The sequence below is a fragment of the Camellia sinensis genome, chromosome 5 (genome assembly GCF_055761805.1).
Source record: "Camellia sinensis isolate YWXY chromosome 5, ASM5576180v1, whole genome shotgun sequence".
NCBI classification, from domain to species: Eukaryota; Viridiplantae; Streptophyta; class Magnoliopsida; order Ericales; family Theaceae; genus Camellia; species Camellia sinensis.
In genome coordinates, this window is record NC_138965.1 from 109003498 (window position 1) to 109027991 (window position 24494).

Here is a 24494-nt window from a genome sequence, read left to right on the forward strand (position 1 = left end):
ATTTTTCTTGACAAACATCAACCACGAACCCAACAAGTTGCCTATCATAGCAAAACCCACAACAAAATTCCCAATCATAGCAAAATCCGTAACAAACCCATTAATGCATACCATTGAAATATACTACATACAGACACAAGACACACATGTACTTCTTGTCCTTTGTGGGAGCCGAATATTGTGGGGGCAATAAAGCCGATTAAAGGTATGAAGATAGCCAAGGATGAAATTTGTATTCGGCTTCACCCTAGACGATCACAGAGCCGAATAGTCTAATCGGCATTCCAACCAGCCAAACAAAAGCCGAATAAATAAACGTGCAATGGATTAAGGGTGGGCCTGACCCTGAGGCCCAAAGAAAAAATATAAATAGAGGAGCATCAGCCAAAGAAAGGTATGTGAGAACAAGTAAGTTTAACTTGAGATATAAGCAACCAAGAGAGTATACACTGGCTTATCCGTCGAAGTGCTAATTTCGGCACCTCCGACCGAAGTGTTCATTCCTTTCAGGTGACTAGCTGAGGATCACAAGCGTCCTATTGGATCCAAAGAGTATTTCCAAACCACTTCTCCACAATTGGTGCCGTCTGTGGGAATACTCCAGCACATCCATGGCGGGCGTGACGGAAGATCCTTCGGTAGTCACTGACGACCTCACGCCACGAGTTGATACCACTCCAAGCAACATGCTTGGGCCAGAGAATTTAAACAATAATTATTGTTTAATTTATTTACTCAAAAAAGTACATGCAGAGGAGTCAACCTTAATAGTACTTTCAAGGCAACCGAGTCGACCTTATATTATTGTATAATTTATTTACTCAAAAATAAATGAATAGAATCTGTTGAAATATCTGAATAGTTGCTATTTGATTCAAAATTCATTTTCATAGCTATACTTTGTTTTATGGTATGAAAAATTGAGGGATGAAAATAGACTTCTTAAAGGTGACATAAAATTTTGTTTCAAAAAATAAAAAATCTGTGCAGCAATTATGAATTTGGACTCACATAAAATATAGTTTTTGAGATTTAAATGCTTTGGAATTTTGGCCACATGACCTCTAATATGTGTAGTAAAAGTTCATGCTATTCGTGTTTATATCTTATTTTTAGTGAACTATTAGAGAAGAGTGAACAACGCTGGAAATTAGGCAGATTGCCTACACTTATGTACTTTTTTTAATGGTTGTGAATGCGACTGTGGTGAATGACGAGAAAGTAAGGGAGATAGTGGGTTAGTCTGTGAGGTTGGGGGTCTTGAACAATGGTGGTATATTTGGGCTTGGTAGTTGGGTGACCAACTTAATTGAGTTTCCTATTAATTGTTGTATTCTTCAACACTCGAAAAATAGATCCATGCCATAGTGAGAAACAAGTTTTAATGATTAAATTGGGGATTGTTTGTGGTCTCCATAATAGAAGATTTTATGGTTATGTTATATATATACACATGAATAGTGTTTGATTTTATTTGGATTAACCGTATTTCTTTTGCACATCACTAAGTGAACTCTTCCTCGGTAATAAAGCAAATTGAATGGAATACTATATTATGTTTTGATTGGGAGCATTATAAATTTAAATTGGGCAAATGGCATATTAATTTGGGACTTGGAACTTGGTTGAAAAAAGACACGAAAGAGGATGAAAGATGTGGCAAAGAAATGCAAAAAATGGGATGTGACACTCTACACGGTATTACCTCCAATGGTATTAGAGAGGATAAATGAATTTATACTTAATAAATCACGCTAATTCAGCATAATTAACCTTTTGAGAATTTGGGTGGGACACTCTACATAGTAGCCTCTAGTAAGAATGATAGTGGTTAGATTGATAGTGGTTGGGTGATGTGTTAGCATTTTTGTTGTTGCTGGTTATCTGTTGTTTGTGCTAGGAAAATGCTCTTTTGCTTTTGTACTTTTCTGTTATATCTGTTTTTGAATTTTATTTTGCTTATCACAAAAATAAAATGCTAGATTTTAATATTACTACTGATCTAAGTCTTTCATTTCGTACTTGAAGTCTAATCTATGTGACTACTCTATTTGTAACTGAAAAAAATAATAGAAAAAAGAGATTATTGAATAAATTTGAAAATGTAAATTTTGAAATAAATATTATGTGATTCTACTTGAATGGCATGAATCAATTAATAAGCGAAGAGGAGTATTCATATAATGATAGTGTTACTATCTTTGTTATGCATATATCTTCTTGGAAATTGAGAGTAGTTTTTTTATTAATTTTGCAGGTTTCAAGATGGTTTTTTTTCGCGTAAGACATTTGATTAGTTTTTTAGTTAGAAATAGAGATTATTGTACGTTGACTGCATTTGAGATTAGTTTGAGAACCCAATTTGAAGAACAACATTTACCCTACCTCCGTACCTTGTATAGATTGCAATCAAAATTGGCACAACCCATATACATTTCCGTGAAGGAGTATATGGATATATTTTTGAAATTGGGTCCGCATGAGTACTGTCATTTTGAGAAATTTATTAAAGATAAGACAATTAAGGTGTCGAGTATGATTAATACTCCACTATTGGAACAACCTATTGGTAGGGCTGTTTGGATTCCTCCTCCTGTGGATTGGATTAAAATCAATTCAAATGCGTCATTCATCAAGATAGGTGGGATTGTTTATGCGGCAACGGGGGTGGATTTCCGAGATCATTTGGGTACGATCAAAGCTATGCATGCTATACCACTCAGAGGTGTATGCGACAGCTATGAAGCTGAGTTAAAAGCTGTCGAATGTAGCCTCATTCTAGCTCGACAATATGGGTTCACAAAGATATTAATACAGTTGGATAACTCATTCATTGTTAAAGCTATTAAAGGCGGCGAATTACCAATGAAATATTGTGATCTCTACATGTATGAATTATTGCTTTATTTATTTTTATTTAGAAGTTGTTCAAATGATATTTTTTCATTGCATTAATGCATTTTTTGTACCTACAGGACATTGCCTCTCAAAGAGTTCAAGAGATACATGTTCGATTACATCCCTAGAGAGGGAAATCAGGCTGCAAATTTTTTGGCTACAAGAGCCAGGGATTGGATGCTACAACCAACATCAAAGACTACTGTAGAAATTTGCCGTGCTTTTGACACAATAAGAGATTGTTGCAAGGATGACTTGGCAGAGCAGACTTACTTTAGGCTTAAAGCGCAGAAAGCAAGTTTCAATAGTTTTACTTTTAATAAGTCTAATATTTTCTATTATGTTAATTTTTGCATGTCGTCGTTCTAGGTGATAGTTTGAGACAATTCAATAGTTTCACATTTAATGGTTTATTGGGTTCTTTGTGCGGGGACCCTTGCCGCACTTGCGGTGATTATTGAGGCACGTGCAGATTCATGCAATGCTGAATCTTGTGTTCTACTTCGAATTTCCTAGCTTCTGTAAGGTCTTCTCTTCTCATTTCTAAGGCTTGGGACTATGAAAACTTATTGTAAAACATCCAAAACTTGTAGAAAAACATGAAAACATTATTTATTTAATAGTGACAAGATCAAAACATAGTTTTTCATCAAGAATTCTCATCACCCTAATATCTTTTAACTTCACCATAACTTAATCTTTCCCCAACTTTTAATAGTCGTGATGATCAAAACAAAGGATATAGTGAAGAACTTACTTCAATTCAAAGGTTCGGATGCTAAGGTTCAAGATCTTCAAGCTCAAATTCTTGTTCATCCTTTTCTTTCTCTTTTCTTCTTCTTGTCACCTCTCTTCTTGCTTTCAAACTTCCAGCAATTTCTCTCCCCTCTAAGCTGAATTTTTTAATATATAATTGAAAAGAGACACTTGTCTCTCAAGGGTGCAACCTAACCTAATCTTCTTAGTAGGAGGTGTAAGGAACCTAGGTGTGGTGTGTGTATGCTTCTCCTTTGTGGATGGTTCACCTTCTTGCATGCTTTACCAAATCTCTAATCCTCCCTTTTTAGCTTAGCTAATCAAGCTTAGTGTTAATTAATCAAGGTTAGATCTTAATCACTCCAATTAGTTTAATTAATCTTGATTAGTACTAATTAATCCTACTTAGTTATCACTAATCTTAATTAAAATTTCTCACTTAACATCAAATTGTCAATAACATTAGTCTAAGTTCTTTAAGCTCCTTGATTAGTGAATAGGACAACTCAAAACATAATCTAAACTTGAAGTCATTTACATTAGTTTAGGATCTTTAAGCTCCTTGATTAGTGATTAGGACAACTCAAAACATACTAAATCTAAACTACGGGATTTTTTTTTCAAAACATGCATGTTTAACTGATTTTAAAATTTCAGATTTTGTACAAGATGGATCTAATCCATATGTGCAAGAAAACAGCTCTGCTAATAGCTCAACAAGTTTTCCTGGTATGATTACTGCCAATTAGATTTTTTTCTATTCATTAGGCAGTGATATGTTTCTGATGCCTCACCACTCTTGATCACAGGACCAATTTCAGTTGGAATTATTCCTTTACAAGGAGGTAAAAGTTACTTTACCTTTTTATTTTTATGAAAACATGTGTGCTTAATTGATGTCAACCTTTCAGATTTTGAAAACGAGGAAACTAGTTCATGTGTGCAAGAATACAAAATTGACATTACCCGCATAATGCTGGGGGAAGACAACCACACAATAGTTATGATCCACAACATTCCCAAAAGGTATGTCAAATTTAACTAAATATATATACTAATTTTTTTGCACATATGTTATATGTGGCACGTTTTACGAAAGCTTCTTGTGATTTTATACATATTAATGAAAAAGAGTACATGAGACGCCTATTAACATAGTGTACTTAACTAAAGAGCATGATGAAAATAAGAAGTCCCTACAATATAAGACTAATTAGCAATTTACCAATAAAACAACCAGCATCGTCCATGCTTCCTTATGTTTGTCTTTTGGAGAATGTTGTAGCACTTGTTCTTAGTAGGTTATTCCTTGAAACCATGTCTTTATTTTTGCTTTCTTGGCCTTCTTTACTGGAGTCGTTAGATGCTATACATTTAATTGCTACTTTTTTTATTTGTTCTTACTACTCTTTTGATTGTTGCTATCTTGGAGAAACAATGTAGCATAAGGCATGGCATACATTTATAGGAGATTGTCAATATCCAATATGACCCCAAGACAAAAGTCTAGCTGGAACTTGAGTGATTAGATAACTTAAAATGATCCCAAAATATAGAACAATGTCCCACAGCACCTAAACTATGTTAAAAATACACCATTTGTGCTCTACTTCCACAAGTTTACTATGAATTACCTTACGCCACGAGTTGATACCACTCAAGAAAGTACTTCTGGCTGACAGAAAGCTGGGTCCTAACTGGGACGGCCCCTATCAGATCGATTCGATCACAGGAACAGGGGCATATCAGCTCAAAGACATGTCTGGGAGAAGTCTTCCACGTCCTTGGAATTCAACGCATTTGCATAAGTTTTATCAATGACCCGACTTGTGAGGCATGATAACTTGTTTTGAATATTCGCCATGTACAACTTTCACTTTTATAATTCAAGACTTCTCATTTCACTATATGAAATTTTAGCTCGAAGATGAAAGCCTTCGGATTCAGAGCGCCCTTTGTGGAATCCAAGATTGGCCAAGTCAAAAGCCTCCGAATTCGGAGCCCCATCCATGCATGACACGTTTAGGCCGAGTAAGCCTCCGGATTCGGAGCACCCTTTGTGAAATCCACGATTGGCCAAGGTAAAAGCCTCCGAATTCGGAGCCCCATCCGTGCATGACACGTTTGGGCCGAGTAAGCCTCCGGATTCGAAGCGCCCTTCGTGGAATCCACGATTGGCCAAGTTAAAAGCCTCCAAATTTGGAGCCCCATTCGTGCATGACACGTTTGGGCCAAGTAAGCCTTCGGATTCGGAGTGCCCTTCGTGGGATCCACGATTGGCCAAGTTAAAAGCCTTCGAATTTAGAGCCCCATCCGTGCATGATACGTTTGGGCTGAGTAAGCCTCCAGATTCGAAGCGCCCTTCGTGGGATCCACAATTGGCCAAGTTAAAAGCCTTTGAATTTGGAGCCCTATCCGTGCATGACACGCTTGTATCGAGTAAGCCTCTGGATTCGGAGCGCCCTTTGTGGGATCCACGATTGGCCAAGTTAAAAGCCTCCAAATTCGGAGCCCCATCCGTGCATGACACGCTTGGGCCGAGTAAGCCTCCGGATTCAGAGCGCCCTACGTGGGATCCACGATTGGCCAAGTTAAAAGCCTCCAAATTCGGAGCCCCATCCGTGCATGACACGCTTGGGCCGAGTAAGCGTCCCGATTCAGAGTGCCCTTCGTGAAATTCACGATTGGCCAAGTTAAAAGCCTCTGAATTCAGAGCCCCATCCGTTAATGACACGTTTGGGCCAAATAAGCCTCCGAATTCGAAGCGCCCTTGGTGGGATCCACGATTGGCCAAGTTAAAAGCCTCCGAATTTGGAGCCCCATCCGTGCATGACACACATGGGCCGAGTAAGCCTCCGGATTCGGAACGCCCTTCGTGGGATCCACGGTTGGCCAAGTTAAAAGCCTCCGAATTCGGAGCCCCATCCGTGTATGACACACTTGGGCCGAGCAAGCCTTCAGATTCGGAGCGCCCTTCGTGGGATCCACGATTGGCCAAGTTAAAAGCCTCCGAATTCGGAGCCCCATCCGTGAATGACACGTTTGGGTTGAGTAAGCCTCCGGATTCGAAGCGTCCTTCGTGGGATCCACGATTGGCCAAGTTAAAAGCCTCCGAATTTGGAACCCCATCCATGCATGACACGCTTAAACTGAGTAAGCCTCCGGATTCGGAGCGCCCTTCGTGGAATCCACGGTTGGCCAAGTTAAAAGCCTCCGAATTCGGAACCCCATCTGTGCATGACACGGTTTGGTCGAGTAAGCCTCCGGATTCGGAGCGCTCTTCGTGGAATTCACGATTGGCCAAGTTAAAAGCCTCCGAATTCGGAGCCCCATCCGTGCATGACATGCTTTGGCCAAGTAAGCCTCCGGATTCAGAATGCCTTTCGTGATATCCACGGTTAGCCAAGTTAAAAGCCTCCGAATTCGGAGCCCCATCCGTGTATGACACATTTGGGCCGAGTAAGCCTACGGATTTGGAGTGCCCTTCGTGAAATTCACAATTGGCCAAGTTAAAGGCCTCCGAATTCGGCGTGCTTTTCATGAATATAATGATTGACAAGCATAAATGCAGTCGACGAAAAATGAAAGATGATCGTAACTGAATTTATAAACATAAATTGAAACATGCAAACATTTAAAATAATATGTTTCATTGAATTAATTGATAATAGATAAATTGCTCCCAATCTACAGTAGAGTGGTACAATATGTTCAGTTTTATTCGGCATCCCCCTAGTCATCGCTCTTCTCGATTTCGAAAGCCGCAAAGGGAAAATGATGACTCTGATATAAGAGCGACGCCGAATCAATGCCTGCTACCTGGAGAGCCCCTGCGGCCTGGAGAGCCTTGACCCACTCGGGCATAAATCCACGGTTCTCGCATCGGCAGACCTCCTCGGCGAGCTTTTCCTTAGTCCTCTGTATCCCAACTTTCCGGCCATCGTGGAAGCCTTGTTCATAAGACCTGGTCTTTGCGGCCTTTATTGCAAACATGCTTGCCATATTATGATCGGCAATCGCATGACTTATAAGCCGTTAGGTCACCCTTTCTTCCACAATCGGGTTAGCTTCGCTGGTCGATTGTGCCTCGGCGATTTTGACCTTTCTTAGTTCGTGCTCAGCCTTCTCCGCGCGAGCTTCTAAGCTTCGAATGCGTTCCTCATTCTGCTCTATCTCCCGTCCCGCGACACGAAAACGCATGCCGATTTCATAGGCGGTATACAGCCCTTTCACCACTCCATGGATGCCCTCCCAAAACACTTTGAAATCAGGTCGACCGACCATCGACTGCTGGACTTCTGGTGGAAAAATTTGTTGAGCAAACTTGACTGCCACATTTGGGTAGTGCACAATTGAATTTGCTTCCATCATCGGTTTGTTCCCCACAAAAATTGCAAAACTTAATGTGCGCGATGTCGCACTGGTTTCTCCTCTCGAGCGTGGTTGAAAGGAGCTGCCTCATTGCTGTTTTTCTCTTCTGGGTGACCTACTTCAACGATGTGGGGACTGGCGTTTTCACGTTCCCTCGACGTCCTGCTCCCCGTGCCCGTAAGCTCGCTACCTCGATTCATCTCTTCGTCCAACTCCACGAGTGTCCTCCCTTCTCCTCTGCTGTTGAAGAATAATCTTCTTGCAATCCATAAATTGTCCACACTGCTCTTTTCCTCCCTCAATTTATTGACTCTGAACGCAGTAATGGCCCCTCCGCGCACCCACCACCCGCCCCATTTATACTTTACAGGTGCAGCACCCTTGATTGGTATCCTTGGCCCTGAGAAAATAGCGTCCCAGCTGGCCAGTAGACTTGGCTAAGGCATAACAATGCCGAATTGCAAGTATGCCAAGGTTAATCCTAAGACGTTGGTTCAACTCTATAATCCCCATTGTGATTCGAAAAAAATTTACATTAGGTTTGGAAGGGATTAATCCCCAATGTCGAAGGACGGCCCTTAAAAATGGGTGAAGGGGAAAACGGACTCTGCCCTCAGCAATCGATAGGAGAGGAAAGATGATTGTACTCTCATCAACCCTCTCTATATCAGTGGTGTTGTCTGCCACGAGTGACAGATGGACGTTGTCGGGGATTGAATAATGGCATCGAAAACCGAAAATTCGATCCGCAGAAAGGAGTTCTTTCAAATGTTTTGCAATCCTAGCCAGCCTAAGGATTATGCAAAACTAAAAATAAACAAGGAAATGGGATTCGAAGTGAAGGAGAAGAAAACTTACAAGAAGCAGAAGAGACAATGAGAAACAGGAGGAAGTTGCAGAGGTCGCGAAATGGAGGTATATCAAAAGGCAAACCAGAAGCTTTGAGTATTCAAAAAGAACTTACATTCGAAGGGACAATGTAGTTTCAAATCGCATTAAATGCAGAAAGCGTATGAAGAGGAGGGAAGAAGTAATGATGCCTAAAAAACGTGTGTTTTGACATACATTGGAATGAGGTTAGCCGCTGTTCTTTCCTTGACTTTTCACATCCGAAACCAAACACACTGTTCGAAACCAAACATGCTGACTAACTAGTGTTAATAGGATGTTTGGGGGGCAATTGTGGGAGCCAAATATTGTGGGGGCAATAAAGCCAAATAAAGGTATGAGGATAGCCAAAGACGAAATTTGTATTCGGCTTCACCCTTGACGATCACAGAGCCGAATAGTCTAATCGGCATTCCAACCAGCCGAACAAAAGCCGAATAAATAAACGTGCAATGGATTAAGGGTGGGCCTGACCCGGAGGCCCAAAGAAAAAATATAAATAGAGGAACATTAGCCAAAGAATGGCATGTGAGAACAAGCAAGTTTAACTTGAGATATAAGCAACCAAGAGAGTATACACTGACTTATCCGTCGGAGTGCTAATTCTGGCACCTCCGACCGGAGTGTTCATTCATTTTCAAGTGACTAACTGAGGATCACAAGTGTCCTATTGGATCCAAAGAGTATTTTCAAACCACTTCTCCACATCCTTTTTCTCATCGATGCCCAAATGATCAAACCCAACTGTACCCTCATGGATGAGTACCCCAAAGAAGAAATTTCTTACCAAATAGATTTAAAACAGAAATCCATAAGTTCAACTGTACCCTCATGGTTGAGTACCCCAAAGAGGAAATTTCCTACCAAATAGATTTAAAACAGAAATCCATAAGTAATCTACAACGAAAGAATTTAATATGTGAAAGCTAAAAAACACAACTCTAGCCACTATAAAATTCTTGATATGAAACAACAACCATACAAATTCTCCAAGCATTAACTCATGCTGACCAAACACTAAGAGTGGACTCAGTCACTTCCCATAGTCCTAGGTATTCAAACCCGGTTAAGCTCTGAAACAATGTTGTCACACCTCGATTTTTGAAAGGTTAATTATGCAGAATCTAATTTAACCTAAGCATGATTTATTAAGTAGAAATTCGTTTCTCCTCTCTAATACCATTGGGGCTAACATAACCCAACTAGACCTAGCAAAATTGACCTCATGTTATGGGCTTGACATTCAAAGTCCGATACAAAATGGAAAATCAAAAACACAAATTCTGTTCTAATAGCGAACAAATCATCGATCAGTTTGTGCATTTTTTTTTCTATGAAAATATTTCAATATGAATTTTTTACCACATATACTATACTCATGTATGAACATTACATGGAAATTTCATAAAATTCTAAGTTAAGAGACTATATTTAAAAATTCATAGAAGCAAAGTCTCATAATCAAGATATGCAAATTAGTTAAATTATAAATTTTATAAACGAGAGGAAAGGGGCCTCACGGCCTTACAATAATAGAAATGCTCAAAGCCTACAAGGATCATAGAAAGCTAAGTCTCCAAAAAAATTCTTACTAATTGCTCTACACCCTAACCAAAATTTTTTGTTGACTACATAAGCCCAAGCTTGAGTAGGAATAGACTAACAATAGTAAAATGGGAAAATTTGAAATTAATAGGACAGGGAAGGACTTAGTATATATATACAAGCATGATCTTCTCAAGTGGGTGGATTATTTTTAAGGAACACATTTTAAGATTCAAAACATGTACTGTAAATCAGTAGTAAACTAGCCATCAACACAACTTCATATCCACAACCAAGCATACACTACAACCTACACCAATAAGTGTCTAGCTTCTCAATAACTCCAACCCCCTCCTCCAAAAATCATACCTAGAGACTCAATCCCTTAGGAAGGTAGGTACTCCACTACCCAAGGCTCACAAGAACACATTATTCAACCAAGATTGTACGCATTCCACATTATTCCAAGCTTACACCACTAAACATAATAACAAACTCAACCATAAGGGTAGCCACCCAATTTAAGATTAATATCATTCCCACCCTAATTAACATAAAACCAATTAATCATATCTCTCACATAGAGATATATAGCCCATGACGCAACACCGCAAACTATCTGATACAACTCAAGCATACATACATATATATAAACACATCCACGCATAACATGTATTTCACTTACAATTACGTTCTCATCCATTCTCTACATTTAGATAATCGTTCCAAGAAGTAGCTGTTCATTTATCTCTAGTAAGTTACATAAACTCACCTAGCCACTAAGGCAACAAAAAGAGAACACATCCATCTCATTAAAGACATTCTAGGCATAAAGCCAACCGCAAAACACAAAGCTACTACCAAGGCACAAAGCCATTCTAATCCCCCAAGCATTCGCCATTCCCACCCAAAATCACCAACTTTACCAAATAAGACTAATCATCTATCTAGCTTATAACCGAGTACTCTAGAATCTTTAACCTCAAATGGCCACTCCAAGACACACCCAATTCAACACAAGCACCTAAAATTCGAATCGTTAGGTATGCTGGTCTACGCAATTCAACACCTTACATCATTGAACTCCAAGGATCTAACTATTAAGTAAACTTTCCACTAGAATTTTATCTTCCTTTCCCTAGGCACTTAGCTAACAAGAGATATTACACACACAAAATCAAAGGGTCAAACCCATCACCTAGACATCTCACTAGGATTTACCTCTCTTAGCTACAAAGTTAACACATTCCACACATCCATAACTTCACCTTCTATCTTACACCCAATGATCACTTCTAGACACTTAGTCATTTCTAGGCATCTCATCACATAATGATTTATTTGAAGAACCCATGTGTAGATTAATAATCTACTAATTTAGGTGCTTGAAATTAGAAGAAATGGGATGAATTGATTTAAGTTTGAATTCTTGCATGCTAAAGTGTTTGTCAAAATGTATAGAAGAGAAATTCTCGTTGATCACTACAAGAAATGCCACATTTAGCGACTAAAATATTAGTCGCTAAAAGCATTATTTTAGTTGCCAAAACCTTTTGCCGACTAAAAACATTAGTCGCCATGTTTGTCACCAACACTTAAACAGCAAAAGTACTTTTAATGTTTGCCGACTAAAATATTTTTAATAGCTAAAAGTAAAACCTCCGGCGACTAAATATTTAGTCGCCATATATTTTAAATTTAGTCATCATATATATTTTTAAAAGTAAAATAATTTTTTATTAAACTTTTGACAACTAAATATTTATAGGCAAAAGTCAAAACTTAAACCTTTGGCGACTAAAAATCTAGTAAACAAAAGTCAAATTTAAACATTTAGCGACTAAAACTTTAGTACGCAAAAATCAAAATTTAAACCTTTGGCAACTTTCATCACTGGCAGGCCGGCCACTGATGCAAAATTCAGCAGTGTATTTCTGAAGCAGAACAGAGTTATTCTAGAAGTGGGCAGCAGTGTATGTGTTCTATTGTGCAACAGAGGCTCTCCGGAAGCAAAACGGTGGTTCTTTCGAGTGGAAACCGAGCATACGCATGAACATCGCTTGTTTCCCGAGGCGGATTAATTAGCTTATTGCTTAAGTTTACTTAATTTTTTTTAATTGCACTTGTATTGTAATTATTTAATTAATTAAAGTAGTTAACTAGTTGTGATGCTATTACTATTTAGCTAGAATAATTAATTAATTCGGTTTGTAATAATTAGTTAAGTAGTTTAGCTATTTATTCATTTATGTCGCAATAATTAGCTTAATTAACTTAGCTAGTTTATTCATTCAGACGCACTTTCGTGAGAGCGCAATGTAATAATGTGTATGTCTTCCAACCCCACGTCTTTCTCCCTTTTATTTACTAGCTTATGATGGTTAGTTTAGGGACATTATGTTTTGTTTAGCATACTTCATGTCTGCATCCATTCGTATTGCATGCACCAAGGCTCGCCTCATCATTCTAGTTGTATTGTTGTTTCAAATACTTCTCTGAATACGTGCTTAGATCGCATGCTATTTAATTGTTTAATATGCTATATTAGTAGTCGAGCCTAGTAATTGCATGTGGCATGTATTGTATTAGTCATATTGCATGGTTAGGAATCATGAGTTTTTCTGACTCATTTCTTTTTTGGCTTAGAGTACTAGGTGAGTCTTTACTTGCTTTAGCATATTGCATACATGTGATTTTTGCCATGTCTAGCATGCTTGCCATGAGACTAATTACTTAAGTGCTATAACTACTTGAATGCCTATGGATGAAGACTTGTTACTTGAATTGGTGTTTATATGCGATCACTTTTTCAAGTGGTACATATTCGAAACAATTTTACAAACAAACATGACTCGAAATGTTCTAATTCTTGCAAAGTTTCTATACTTGTTTGTGTGCATTACATAGCAATGATAGCCTAATAAATCGGAACAAGAGAATATAATATTGATAACATTCATGTCATGATTAGTAGAGGCCAATCTTTGATTGGGCAAGTGGGGGTGCTCAAATTGATTCATGACCTTCCTCTCTCGTACCCAAGTTCCCGAGTCGAGACAATCTTAGTGATGACGGACACGTGGCCTTTGGCATGAGTCATGGGTTTCCTAAATTTTTCAAAAATATTTAGGTGGTAACTCTGTATCTGGCAAAGCAATCCATTTTTGGCATTTTTGATTCAAAATCGATTTTCCAAAAGATTTGTTAGATTTGGACTCTTTGGTGATTATCTATTTCACATTGCACTTGTGAGGCCAGATTTAGAACCGCGGGAGTCCGAACTGTAGGGCATATTTCGAACTTCTGAAAGGGGGCACAAAAAAGTCGAGCTACAGTTTCTGGCGACTATGCTGGGGATTTAGAGAACTTGACTCGAACTTCACAATGTGAAATTTTATCTACACTTATATGTTTCTTTGCATTGCATTTGCATTGGTGCGCCTAAGTCACTGTGTTTGCCATTTGCTATTCTTGGACGGTTTGCCGAAGGCTTGCCTAAAAAGCTTGCCAAAAGGTTGACCAGTCGCGAGCTCTGCCATGATGGGAACACAACCCTTGGATCTGGACTACCGCTGTACCATTTGATTCTCCTTTCACTTCTCGATGTTAGGTACGAGAGTTATATTAGGTAGTCTTGCTGAGGTACCCTTTTGACCATTTGGCCTAGTTGCATATCGAAAAGCTGTAGGGACTGTTCCAAACTAGGACATGATGCTCACACAAATACAGGATTGCGTGAAACCGCATTGTTTGAATAGTGAACCTTAGCTCCTGACGAAACTAGGACAAGGAAACCCTAAACCTCTCATAGGGGTATTTTGAATGCTTTTGTGCAAAATGTGAAATCTTTGGAAATGTATGATGCAATCCTCGGAGAGTCTTAATATTGAGGCGATTCCTTTCAAACTTGAGGATCATATCAGAATCATATTTGGGTCAAAATCCAGGGGTTTGTGTTTGATATGGGTGAATTTTTTACAAAACCAAAACCATGGTCCAAAATTGTATCTTACTTTGCTTTGACCAGCATATCCGGTATCCCAATCTGATGGAGCATTTGTTTTTAATGCTAGGTTTGTCTGAACCAGAGAAGGAGCAGTACCAGCCTTCACCCATTATAGTCCATCTAATTCCAGAAAAAAAAAAAAAAAACCACTCAACAAAAGGTCTAGTCCATCTGATCCCTAAAAGCCAGCTCAAAAAAGATCCGATCCCATCAAATATAACCGAGTCGAAATCCTTGTTAGTCAACTCTTGGCTTACACCCATCTATTTTCCCGATTGCCAACTCAGCAGACCCGTAATGACACAGTCCAGAAGAAGTTGTGGCCATGATAGCGGCGTTAAACCAGGGAATTACCATGCAGGATGAGACTAATGCTGAAATGCAACGCCCATCTGGGGCATCTACTACACTTCCAGTCCCGGGCCCCCAATCGAACTTTGATCCACCTCTGCCAACTGAAGATTTGCAAGGTCCAGATCCCCGAGAAGGGTTGGCTCAAGCTCGAGTTTTCAGACCCCTGGTGCAGCCTAATGATGGGGCTTTATCCCTTTGATACTAATGATCTTGATCCGACCTTGTTAAAAATTGCTAACCTTAAGAAGCAATTCAAAAAGGCACAGGGAATTACCTTCATTCCTGACATTGAGGATGGGTACACCGAGGTTGTCGTAAGACTCCCAGACAGAATCAAAATGCCACACATTGACCGTTTCGGTGGGTCTGGAGATCCTATGGTACATATTCGGCTTTTCTTGGACATACTGAAACCAATGGCTCTGACTAAGCCTCAGAAACTCTCTTTGTAAGGAAGAACCTTGTCAGGTATAGTAGCCACTTGGTATGCCAAGTTGAAGGATAAAGTGAAGCAGAATTGGGAAGAGTTGGCTAAGGCGTTTGTCAATCAGTACTCTTACAATACCCAACTTGAAATGACCATTCAAGAGCTTGAAGTAACCTACTAGAATCCTGGAGAACCTTTTGTGGAATTTGTTGCAAGGTGGAGAGAAAAGGCCGCACAAATGACAGATTGACCTTCTGAGAGGGACCAAGTGCGAATAGTGGTGCAAAACCTTGAGCATGATATGCTACAAAAGTTAATAGTTGCTCCACTATTTACTTTCAAAACTTTGCATGAATTAAGGGTTCAGATTGAGAGTGCATTTAACAGAGGGATTATTCCCAGAATAAGTGAACCAACAAGGAGGGTGTTTTTCGGGAGTGCCAATGCTATTCCTAAACCCACGGAAAGCAACACTGTCACCACTCCCAAAACTGTCGACCCATTTGCCAATGCCAACCCACAAACAACCGGCCCAACCCGAGCTCAAGGCAGAACTTTCACCCTCCTCTATATCAGCCTAACCAACGCACTAAAAGTCCTAATCAAAAAAGGGTATCTTAAATCCCTTGATCCCCAACCTCTTCCTAACCCACTCCCTACCAGACATGACCCCACCAAATACTGCATGTATCATCAGCAACGTAGTCATGGCACTGATCGTTGCTACCGCCTTCGCCATGAGGTTTAGAATCTCATTGACAACCAGACAATAGCTCCACCTCAAGACCCTAATGTTACCACCAACCCACTTCTTATCCATGACTGAATATCTCCTGCCCACCTTAACCTCATCTATATACTCCCATCTACCTTCAACCCCAGTATATACATCACCCCGGCCCATTTGCCCAATTCTAAGGTGTTCATTCCAGAAAGTACTGATTTGTGCATGATGGATGCACCTAGTCTAGTTCAGGTACGCCAAGGGCACCAAATGGGTGAACCCACTACTGCTGAGATGTAGGGAATGATTGAAAACCTTCATGGAACGGTGGAAGATTTAATATTTGGGGTTTCGATCCCGTTAAAAAGCTCCCCAATCTTGGGGTGAGCTGTAGTTGAAAAAGGCCAACATGAAACTATAATGCTTTACCCGAAACACCTATCCTAATTCTAGTCCCAAGCCTATGAATACCCGACCAACACCCGCCACTCCATTTGCCAATATTACTAAACCTAATGCTTTCTCCTCCCGAAAATGAACCTTCGCCCAACTCCATATGAGCTTAACTTGTGCATTGAACGTACTGATGGAGAAAGGGTATCTCAAACCGCTCAATCCTCGACCTCTCCCTAATCCTCTCCCACCTAGACACGACCCTACCCAATATTGCGCATTCCAACAACAGTACGGTCACCATACTGACTATTGCTTTCGCCTTCGCCATGAAATTCAAGATTTGATTGACAACAAAGTCATCACCCCACCTGAATATCTTAAAACTGTCAATAACCCTCTCCCTAGCAGCAATAGATTGCCATTCCAATAACATAAAACCCACCCATAGCTTGCCAACAACCAGCCATTACCCTAGCCAACACATTATACCTGCCAATGAGCCCAAACCTATTGTGTTCATTCCTGAATCTACTAATTCCGATCTGAGCAAAAGGAACAAAATTTTTGAAGGGATGGAAAGTTTACTCGATCTTGATAAGTTCAAGCTTGATGAAGCAGTGATACCAGCACTGGTGGTTGGAATGATGAATCTCAGTCTCAGCTAGAGTAATTGTCAAAAGTACTTGGGAAGGACCTTCTGAACTAGGGGCATGGTGCCAACACACTTTTGCTGCTTGGGCTGCCAAGACGCAGCTCCCCCTACAAAAGTGAACAGAATTCCTGATGTAGATCTTCTACCATCAAGATCTCCTGCCATATCTGAATCCGTATAGCCTTCCAAGACTGGTTTAGCATCTCTAAAGCACAAACACATTTTTGCCGTACCCTTGAGGTACCTTAATAACTGAAGTTCCAATCCCGTACCTCTACTTCCCTCTAACACCACCGAACCAACTCCACAACCATAATCCCCAACCACCATCATCATCATCATCACTCAAAATATAATCAGCCACCTCCATCTCAAACAAAACCCAGAGAGAGGGAGAGAGAGAGAGAGAGTAGATTCAAACCAAATTCCAATCGGATCTTGACCAGATCCGTAAACGCATACCTTCACTTGCTAATCTTTACTAACCCTGACCTCTATGTATGAAATACATGGATTCCATTGCACAAATTAGACTGTTCAAAACTCATAAAACAATACAATGTGTGTGTGCGTATATATATAGACTAACTTAAATCCATGAGTTCCATATAGAACAATTCAATAACATAATGCTTGAACAAATTTGCATCAATTAAGGTGAGAAAAAGAAAATCAAAAAAAGAACTACATCCTACATTTGAATCTGACCCAATGTATAATGAGCAAGTTTGTACCATATCCAAGACAGACTAGAATTGGTCTAATTCACATGGTGCCCTATTACCGTCAGAGAAAGCGTTTAAGGATAGAATGTGATTCAAATTAGTGCTTTAGTACCTTTAACAGAAACAATTTAAGGCCACGATTAATATATTGCAAAACCTAAATGTCCTTAAAATTTAGTCAATGTTATACTACTCCATGGTGTTATGACATCAATTATCGTGAGATGACAATTTTTTAGTTAAAGTAATTTTTTGAAATCAAAGATGAGAAGTGGCCTAGTGATAGAGTAGGGTCACGTTTGATTCGGAGATAAGGGGACAACCTATGACTAGCTGATACTATCATATTTTAAATTTGTGACGTCAGATAACTTTCTAAAATAGATATTATGTTTTTTGGGGTTCATACTTCTTTCCCAATATTTAAAATGGGGAAAATTACTTATCATTTTTATATGATAAAATGTGAAGTATTCCCAATCTAAAAAAATAAAGAAACAGTTTTTATTTTCATGCATTTTTATAAAATATAGTTTTGTATTTGTTATCATGACCCTTTGTGTCCAGTCCTAAATTTTTTTGAAAATTTTTGTGAATACAATATGAGTTAAATTTTTTCGCCATTTCCCTTTTTCTTTTCCTATCCAAATTTCTATCGAGATAATCCAAATACAACGTAAATATAAAATATGAAATATAAAAAATTAAATCTACTTGAATAAGTAAAATTCACACAGAATATTGACAAGTAAATCATACCTTAATTTATTTATTTTTTTCCAACTCCACTCATGCCATCAAAATTTCCAAAGTTTGAAGTAAACCTATTTTATTACCCTAATAAAAAAGAAAAAAAGAAAGGAAGATGCTATAAAAGCATTTACTCTTGTTTCCAAGCAATAGAAAACATTTAGAAGGGAAAATTATGTCTCTACATTTTGTCATTATTTTGATCCTTACACTTTTAATTGACTCACTTTTTACCCATAATTTTAGACTTTTAAAAAAAAAAATTTATCACTTTGGTTCAATTTTACAAAAAATTAATACTGAATTGGTTGATGTTAACTCACTCAGTTGAATAAATTTATAATTTTGTCATTAAAAATATAACACCCGCCAAGAATTGTAATCAATTGGATAAAATTGAGATAAAGTCATAAAATAATGATAAAAATTAAGTCAATTGAAATTATAATGATCAAAGTAGAGGGATCGTAATTTGCCCTATTTAGAAAATAAAACAATAGCAAATCCAAAATGGTGAAATCTGGATCTTAGAAAAATTACCTGAAGACTGAGGAGGCATGTCTCTCACTCCTTTTCAGTCCCAACCCCTTAAACGATGAAACCAATTGGATGAAGAATGGGTTTATATCAGTACCAAAAACCTACCAATCAATTTAAAAAAATATCCATGAAAACCATTGGAAAATAACCAGATCAATTTTTTTTAAAAAAATACACGGATGTTAACAATTCGAATGCATAAAAAAAATGGAAAATAACAAGATCAAAAAATAAAATAAAATTGATAAATAAAATAACCAGATCAATTTAAAAATAAAAAATACACAGATGTGTATTCACAGACTCAACACAAGAGGTAAAGGATCTCAATCTATAAAATGATAGAAAAAACTAAATACTTACTCGAAAACAGAAAACAAATTTTCTTGTTCCTCTTGAATCCTAACCCAATTTTTCAAAGCCTGGGGTTTTTTTTTTTCCACCGATATGACAAAATGAAAGAACAATAAAGTTATGAGATAGATTTGTCAATAAAATTTGATTTAGCAGATTATGTGGGCAACTTTGATTTATATAACACTTAGAATATCTTACGCTTCGTTTGGAAACAAACTTTTTTAGTAATTTTTTTATTTTTTGACTAAAATATAATGTAAAAAAATTAGTATGTTTGGAAGTTTTTTTTGATTTTTTACGAAAAAATGTGTAAAAAGTAGAGAGAAAAATGAATTTTTGACTTTTTAGTATAAATTGTTAACTTTTTGATTTATTTAGTAACTTTTTTATTTTTTGACTAAAATCATCACTTGGCAAACGAAACCTTAGTACACACTAACTACTAAAAATTCTTATTTTTTCTCAATTCGTAATAATAATTTTTAAATAATATTCTTTATCTTCATCAATTTTAAACATTTAACTTTAACCATAGCCACCATCCGTGGTCGTCGCTCTTGGCCCCATCATCTTTTGCCCTTCAACGTCTTAACACCTTCCTATTTTACATAAATTTCAATTTCTCTCTCTGTATCTAAAGCGGGGTCGGTGGGGCTTGTACATTGCAAAGTGGGAAAAGTCTCGGAGAATACATCGCAGAGGGGGGGCAATGGAAGTTGTGCATCGCAAGGGTGGAGTCGTGCTAATGATTGTTATGAGGTGATGAGGCACATGGGCTAAGGGGTGACGACGGGAAAAATAATTTAAAAATATATATTTATAATTATTTAATAAAAAATAATTTATGTATATATGAAATTAATAATTTAACTAAATTATTTATTAAGAAATTATATATTCATGGCTTATAGACCATAATCCCATAAATATTCTTATAAAACTATAAGTCCTATCTCACATTAAAATCTCTCAAATAAAACATACCCACATTTGTAAACATAATAAGATAATAGTACATACATTAAAATATAATAATATCACATTGTCACATTTGACAAAAGTTTAATAAGATAATAGTGCACAAATATCTTATTGTCACATTTTAAGAAGAATGGCATATTTAATAAAAATTTAATAAAACAATAGTGCACACATTAGAATAATGTCACATTATCACATTTTAAGAATGATATATTTAACAAAAATTTAATAAGACAATAGTGCACAAATGTCTCATTGTAACATTTTAAGAATAATGACACATTTGGTAAAAGTTTAATACGACAATAGTGCATTTATTAAAATAATATTACATTGTCACATTTTAAAAATGATACATTTGACAAAAGCTTAATAAGAAAATAATTAATGCACAAATGAAGTATACCACATTTGAAATATCTGAAAAATATAGTAAAAGAACCTTATGGTATACCTTTTTCAAATTCAATGGGAATAAGGGGTTATTGGAGAAGTGCTAGATTAGTATAATTTTTTACTTTTTATGAAAACATATGAAATTTGAGTTGGATTTGAAGTGATGTGGTAGAGAGGTGATGTGACCCAAATAAGATAATTTGTTAAATAATTGTGCCATTTTAGCACATGTAAATTGCAAGAAATGTGATCATCAAAAAAAAAAAAAAAAAAAGACTACAAGAAAATTCATGTGATTTTGTGATACTTATTTTTTTTTTGGATGGGACTTTTAGGTAAATTTCCAAACAAAAAAAAAAAAAAAAAAATCCGTAATCTTATATATCATGTTATGAAAATGTAAATTGCATTTCCATAGATAGATAGATTGTCATTAATTATCTCTCATACATTTTTTGAAATCTTTATCTTAAATCTCTCCAATATTCAATTCTTATAGTCAACTTTCCTTTAATTTTATTTTCTCTTAGGGTTGGTTTGGGAAGTGGGTTGGCTTTTTGGCTTTTTGATTTTTTTTGCTATTTTAGCTTGGGGTAAAAAGTCTGGTTTGGGAAGGATTTTTTTGGCTTTTTTGACTTTTTTTTTGTGAGAGAAGAATATAATGATTATGGATTGGATGTGATGTTTTATTTTTATAGCTAAAATAGCCTATTTTGTCTTTAATATATTTTTTTAAGAGAATTTATCTTAAATATGTTATCTCTATAAATTACAATCTAGCAGTTACGGTGTGAATTAAATGCCCTAACACTTGGTGGGTTGGCAACTCGAATTCATGATTAGGAAGTTGAACAAATTATGTGAATACAACTTTAGATTAAAACTTAATAAGACAATAATGTAGAAATGAAATATACTCACATTTGAAATCTCTAAGAAATATTGTAAAACAACCTTACGGTGTACCTTTTTCAAATTCAACGGGACTAAATAGACTACAAGAAAATTCATGAAATTTTTTGGTACATATTTTTTTAGGATGTGAGTTCTAGATAAATTTTCCAATTACAGAAAAAACAATCGTATCCTATGTATCATGTTATGAAAATGTAAATTGCGTTTCCATAGATCGATAGATTGTCATTAATTATCTCTCATACATTTTTTGAAATCTTTATCTTAAATCTCTCAAATATTCAATTCTTAGTTCAACTTTCCTTTAATTTTATTTCCTCTACTATATTTTTAAAAGTGAATTTATCTTAAATTTATTATCTCTATAAATTATGTACGAGGAGTAAATATTCTTTACTTCTGCACTCCTTGCGTCTAAGCTCCAAGTTACTCCGACTGACGTCACTCAGCTTGAAAGCACAACGATAGTGAGCTACCTGGCGGGTGTGTAGCCAGAAAACCCCTCCGACAATCAAGTTAGCACCCTTTTAGAGAGAAGAAAGACAAAAGCAAAGGTAGCTCTCAGTAAGGAAAGTTGCAGACCTTTTGCATGGAGGTGCTGCAGAGCTTATATAGTTTGTGCGCACTACATTGCTTGCCCTTTCTTGGACGCGTGGACATACTATCCTCTCTTTGCCTTACACGTGTATGCATCAATCCTGCCAAACAACATTAGCTAAACTTCCAAATGGTATTAACACATACTCTAGGCGGATTCTTCCCCTTGCGATCCAATTGGTCTATGTAGCATACATTCATCGAGTTGATTATAGCTCGGTCTGCCTTAACACCTTGCGGACCGAATTGGCTTTGCCAGACCGCCATGAGCAACTCCATAGGCTAGGTTTCCTCAGCCTGTATCTTAGTTAGCCTTATGCAACCCTTCACAACTTGTAGCTTGGCCGAGGGTCACATTATCTCGACCACTTCTCGGACCTATTTTGGGAAACGTTGATGTGGCCCGGATGAGATCTGTAGCTCTGCTAGAATCAACACTCGCCTCACCTACCTCAGTCCAAGATTCGAATCCACTGCTTGGCTCGATCTCATCTGTCGAGGACTTTGTGGCTCGATTGCCAAGTCAAGGCACACAAGTTTTTCTCGGCCCATTTGTCTAGCATAAATTCTCTTCTTAATTGCCCCTTAATTTCGTCTGCATTTGCATGACTAGAATTACATCTCCCAGCTGAGCTACTCCATGCTCGGCTGTCAATCTTGCTCGGTTCGTGAGCCCTCCGTATTCAACGGCATTTTCTCCAATGTCTAACATCACGTCTCTTTGCAGACACGTGGCAACTCCTCGATGGCCCCGTACCGACAATCCAGCCGTCATGTACTCTTCCCCAAAATTCAACTCATGGCATCTTTTTACCTTCTACATATATAACCACTGCTTATACCTTTTCGTCTTCATTGTTTATCATCTTCTCCGATGGAAAACTTAGTGACCCAAAGCTCATATACCCGATTTCTTGCATTTTGTGCCCAAATCGAAGCATTCCTTTTGCGAATTCTGCATCGTTGTCGTCTTTAGAGCATCTTTCACTGATTAGAGCATCGATTCGAGCTCTAACCCATAAGTTTTTCATATCCATTAGTATTCTTTATTGTTCTTCATGAAGTTCTTCATGTTCTTGAGCCCCTACTGTGTTACTCGCATCCGAAACAAAGTAATAGCATCTTAAACCATTAAAAAAATTGGGTAAACTAGGGTTCCACACCATCTTTAGAGTTAAAGTGCCTCTGATTCTTCATTCATGGATGTATTGTTCATCTTTTGAGATAAACATGAGAGGATCTGGGCCAAACTGGCAAAATTTCATTTTTTTATCTAAAAATCGACTAGGACCAAACAAACCAAGAGTTTGCAACGATACCGTATAGAACCAAGCTAAAACCCAACTTAGTTGCGCGACCGAGCTAAAATCCAGCTTAGCTAGGTGACCGGGCTAGATTACAACCTTATGCACAACCGAGGTAACATCTAGCTGTTACGCATGACCGAGCTAATACACAACTTATCTGCGCGAACGAGCTAAAACCAAGATCACTCGCACGACCGTGCTACCACTTGCACTTAACTTTGGTTTTCCACCATACAATGTCCTAGGAGACTAGTAACACCAACACAAGTACTCTCAAAGGCCGAGCAGTTGCTATTCATAACTAGTCCAACACATTCCACCGATCAGATTACACCGGGCTCCATGGAGGGTTATCGCTTCTTGGTAAGCATGCCGGACAAACTAGCTGAGTTTTGCAAGGACTATGACGTTTCAACTGACGTACATCTTAAGCTCAACAAGGAAGGGATACTTCCTTGGGGTAGAGAGAATGCTTTCCCCTTTACCATTCTATCCATAGTAGAAGAACGATTCCGCTTCCTAGTTCAACCCTTGATCTATGAGTTCTTAAGACAGACCAGTTTGTGCCCCACACAAGTATTCACCAACACTTTTCGAATAATAAATGGAGTTGTTGAGCTAAACCACTGGTTAGACTCGAATCTAGGTTTGGCCAAGATATTATGCCAATATACGCTCGGCCACACAAATGATGGTTTCAACTAGTATTTGTTATTTCGAGCTAACTAATCTTCTTTTGCAGGTATTGTTAAGCTACAAGCCTTGTATCCTTATCCGAACGAAGATGTGGTAAGGGCCGCGCTAAGGTACAAGAAGCGTAGCAACCACGATTTTCTTGGTTACATGCTGACCTATCAATATTCGGCAAGGTGCAAAAGTAAAGTGATTGATTTCCTTGCTGAACCTTCT

At 37.8% G+C, this 24494-nt stretch overlaps 1 long non-coding RNA gene across 4 annotated transcripts in view; it reads right to left on the minus strand.

Annotated features, from left to right (window-relative positions):
* Positions 1-19537, minus strand: part of LOC114258171 (uncharacterized) — a 30723-nt gene extending 11186 nt beyond the window's left edge. For 2 of the 4 annotated variants that reach the window (XR_014329965.1, XR_014329964.1), the window contains exons 1-3: positions 19396-19537; positions 19033-19133; positions 18502-18566 (exon numbers count right to left, since the gene is read on the minus strand). This is a non-coding gene — a long non-coding RNA (uncharacterized LOC114258171). The remainder of the gene's footprint in view (positions 1-18501; positions 18567-19032; positions 19134-19395) is intronic. The other 2 variants (XR_014329967.1, XR_014329966.1) reach the window with 1 other exon arrangement.
* Positions 19538-24494: the final 4957 nt, after the last annotated feature.